This window comes from Lycium barbarum, chromosome 1 (genome assembly GCF_019175385.1).
Source record: "Lycium barbarum isolate Lr01 chromosome 1, ASM1917538v2, whole genome shotgun sequence".
NCBI classification, from domain to species: domain Eukaryota; kingdom Viridiplantae; phylum Streptophyta; class Magnoliopsida; order Solanales; family Solanaceae; genus Lycium; species Lycium barbarum.
Genome location: NC_083337.1, coordinates 153,145,371 through 153,150,319, shown reverse-complemented (window position 1 = coordinate 153,150,319; position 4,949 = coordinate 153,145,371).

Genomic DNA, 4,949 nt, shown 5'->3' with positions numbered 1-4,949 from the left:
GGCCCGTACAGAAAATGATCCCTAGTCTCCCATTTTTGAGCCTATAGACTTTTTCTTCGATTAACCATGAACTAACCTCTTTCCCCTCTGTGAATAAACCCATTTGGCACCAAGTCCCTCCTTGACACGGAAGATTGACAAATGAGGCTAAAAGCCTAAGTTGGGGGTGACAAGTCAAAAATGCGAAAAATGAGGCTAAAAGACTAAGTTGGGGGTGATAAGTCTAAGATGAGGAAAATGAGGCCAAAGGCCTGTTGGGGGTAATCACGAATATAAAGGGACATAATTCAGCGTGGATATATAGGTATATAAGTTCTAAATAAATCCACGCTAAAGATGGAGGGTCGGAAATGATAGGAAGAATGGTGAATGAAGTCAAAAAGAAGTGTCGAGGAGAGTGAGTCACCGATACCCAAATATTCATCCTACCCGTCCCTAAGCCAATGTTACAAGCCCAAAAAGTCCTAATGTGATCACGATCAAATTGTTCAAAGTTGAATGCATGGAAAATAAAGGCAAGCCTATGGTATGTGCACGCATGGTATGCAAATTTCTTTGTGAGTGTGAGTGTTCTTCTGTCTCTTTAGTCTCCTGTCCCATTTATGTCGTAAATGTGTGTTGGGACATTCTTTGGTCTATGTGAGGGCATAAGGATTGTAAGTTTCAAAGTAACTGGCTTTCCGGAAGTTGAAATTCATGTGCATAGAGGCCCTCGTACTATGATTATGTCATTAATTGAGGTTGCATAGTGAATTGAAATTTTTCCGAAATGTGCGTCTTGTGTCACAAATAGGAGATGGATAAGAGCCTAAATATTTTTTTTGAATTGAAGAATCCGTGCTAGGAACACATGCCAAAACCACCGTAGTCATTCTTATTTTGCTAAGATGTCGTGTGTTAGTAGTGAGTATTGTTGTAGTTGCTTGAGGACAACCAAAAGCTTAAGTTGGGGGTGTTGATGTGCCGTGAATTTTGGCACATTTTATGCCTTTGTAACTAGAAATGTTGCTTGATTTTAAGTGTTTTTATATTGTTTCTTATGTTATTTTTGTGTTTTATAGGGTTTGATTAACTAAGGATCGGAAATGAGAAGTAATGCTGGAAAAACGGACAAATTGGAGCTAAGCGACGGTCCGTAACTCATGTTATGGACCGTAACGGTGTCCGTAACTCATGTTACGGTTCGTACCATTGAACCGTAACAGGGCCTAAAGTTCCAGAAAGTTTTCATTAAAACCATCAGCGTTACGGTGTAGTGTTACGGTCCGTAACTCATGTTACGGTCCGTAACATGTCACCGTAACAGGAGCTAAATTTTCAGAGAGTTTTCAATGAAACCATCAGTGTTACGGTGTAGTGTTACGGTCCGTAACTCATGTTACGGTCCGTAACATGTCACCGTAACAGGGCCCAAATTTCCAGAGAGTTGCCAAGTAAAGTCACAAGTGACGCCTCAGAAGGACGGACCGTAACACAAGGTACGGTCCGTCGCAGTGTGGCCGTAACAACAAGTGGTCAATTGACGAAATGAAGGACGGACCGTAACCTGAGTTACGGTCCGTAACAATGCGGCGTAAGGGCATTTTTGTCCAGAAACTTGGCGCGATTTTTGGCTCTATAAATACATAATGTAGGGTTTTAATTCATGATTCAGATTTCATTTTGGAGGCACAAACCCTAGTTCTTAATCTTAGAAGTGGTTGGAGCATTTAAGGCAACAACTTCACTCTCATTCCATCTTGTATTAGCATTGTAAGTGTATTATGTTAATCTTTAAGCTTTTTCTGTCAAGAAACATTATAAGTAGCTAATTTCAATTCTAAGGTTGTGAACCCATGATGGGTATTATGTGAATGGGTTTCTATTATTGATATACGCATAATGGTTGTTGTTATTTATTCTATCTTTGTGTTGTAACGTTGGGTAATGATTGCAAACATTAGCTGAAGCCATTATATTGACTTTTCTTGGGAAAGAGAGTCAATATTGGTAAGATTGAATAACAATGACTCGAGGCATTAACCCTCGTTTAATAGACTAACTTAGGAATAAGAATAAGTCTAAATTGGCATTATTGGTCGCTCTTCGATTGTTACTCTTTTATATTTGGAAGAATCATAAAGAGGAAATACTGCTTAACTGTTGGGAAACATTAAGAAGTCTTTAAGAGACCAAGTGCATATTCATAGAACAACCATTAGAAGTATATCACATTGAAACCCGAAGCATAATATCTAATCAAATTGGGGAACACAACCTTAGTCTCTCTCTCACATTAATTACATTGTAAGTCAAAGCATTCAGTTACATTATTCAACAATCAATTCAAACTATCCGGAATAGGATTAAAGCATTTAAAGATCAGTATCGCTACGATTAGTACTCTTTTCTCTCCATATTCCCTGTGGGATTCGACCCCAACCTTTGTTGGGTTACTATATTTGACAACGTCCGCTTTACGCCATTAATAGGTGTAATTTGAGCGTATCAGCAATCCCGACGCATGTGGTATAACCGCCTTAGTGAATAGTTGTTAAAGGAAGACTATACAAATGATGCAATTTGCCCATGTATTTTTATAAAGAAAGTAATATCGGAGTTTGTTGTACTTGCTGTATATGTTGACGACATAAACCTTATTGGAACTTCTGCAGAGCTCAAAAAGGAAATTGATTATTTAAAGAAGGAATTTGAGATGAAAGATCTTGGAAAGACAAAATTATGCCTTGGTTTGCAAATTGAACATTTGACAAATGACATTTTTGTCCATCAATCTGCCTATACAGAGAAAGTGTTGAAACAATGTTATATAGATGAAGCACATCCATTAAGTACTCTGATGGTTGTTCGATCACTTGATGCGAATAAAGATCCGTTCCGACCTCAAGAAAAGAATGAGGAAATTCTTGGTCCAGAAGTACCATATCTTAGTGCAATTGGTGCACTAATGTATCTTGCCAATACCACAAGTCCTGACATAGCATTTTCAGTTAATGTGTTAGCGAGACATAGTTGTGCTCCTACAAGGAGACACTGGAACGGAATTAAATACATATTGTGGTATCTAAAGGGGACTATCGATTTGGGCTTATTTTATTCTAGCAATTGCAGTCCCGATCTTATTGGTTATGCCGATGCAGGGTATTTATCTGACCCACACAAAGCTAGATCTCAAACAGGCTATATATTTATTTGTGGGGGCGCTGCCATATCTTGGCGATCTACAAAGCAGTCTATTGTGGCTACCTCATCAAATCATGTTGAGATAATAGCTATTCATGAAGCGAGCCGTGAAGTTGTGTGGCTGAGGTCAATGATACATCTCATTCGAGAAAAGTGTGGTTTGAAATGTGATAAAATACTCACAATCTTATATGAAGATAATGCAGCATGCATTGCCCAATTGAAAGGAGGTTTCATAAAAGGAGATAGAACGAAGCACATTTCACCAAAGTTATTCTTCACACATGATCTCCAGAAGAATGGTGATATTGATGTGCAACAAATCCGTTCAAGTGACAATCCTGCAGATTTGTTCACCAAATCTTTACCAACTTCAACTCTTGAGAAGATGATATTCAAGATTGGAATGCGAAGACTCCGACATCTGAATTTTGGTCTTCGTCAGGGGGAGTGAAATACATGCTGCACTCTTTTTCCCTTAACCAAGGTTTTGTCCCATTGGGTTTTTCTTGGTAAGGTTTTTAATGAGGCAACTCTCAAAGCGTATTACTAGATATGTGTACTCTTTTTCCTACATTAGGACTTTTTCCCACGGGGTTTTTTCCTAATAAGGTTTTAACGAGGCACATCATCTATTAAGACATGGACATCCAAGGGGGAGTGTTATGAAATATTAAATGTGGATGTCCACCACTCTAGAAATAAATTCCCACTTCCACTACACAAATATAATGCCTCTTCCATTATCTTCCACCATCTTAATGGTTCTTCCATTATCTTCCACCATTTTAATGGTTCTTCCATTATCTCATATTTTGAATGACATGTTTATTGTTACCCTTTTGTATGCCTCTATGCACCACTATAAATAGAGGCATAGGGATTCATATTGTATATACTTGAACAACACTTGAAATATATTGGGATGAATAAGAAAGCTCTCATCTCTTGTCTGTCTTTATCTCTTTATTGTTCTTGCTTCATCTTTTGATATATTGTACTAACTCTCATTTTATAACAATACGAAAATAATTCATAAATACCTACAAAGAATTGTCGGAGATATAGTGTCGTCAGTAAGAAAATTCGCCTTTTTCAAAGAAAACGGTTTGAATATTTTTGGGCGGGAATGCTATTGTCGAATTACTATACAATGGTGTTGTTAGTAAAGTCTTTTCAACTGCTTTGTGCACGGAAGAGTAGTTGGGGATATAAACACGACCTAATCGGCCATTAATTATATAGTAGCTCATATTTGGTGCAAAGAATTTCTTCCACTTTTCTACACGAATATTGAAAAATGTTAGTTGGGTCTCTGCTCTTTTGATGTTATTAATGAAGGTAATATAAATAAATTGAGAATATAATAAAGATTAAAAATGGTGTTTCCTCTTCGTCAACTAATATTTTAGGCTTGAAAACACCTTCCGTCTTCGAATTTTGTGTGGTCTTGCCAAACCTATTTGAATTACTAATACTTCATCACCTGGTCAAATGAATATTTTTGTAGCTTGTTAGTAAGTACATATTATTTTGCTAATTCTACTTTGATTGTCATTTTGACTAAAATAGTATAAAACGTATGCATGGGTTACTAGATATCAATTTTTATGGTTTGTTTTGGTTTGAGATATCCTACAGTTTTTGTTCGATGAGGTGTGGTGGTGTTCTTGTCCTTCAAAATAAAATAATAGTTATCTGTCATGGTTTTCTTCTTTGGTTTCGACTTGCATTCTTTAATTTCTTGGGCTCGTTTGGTTGGAAAC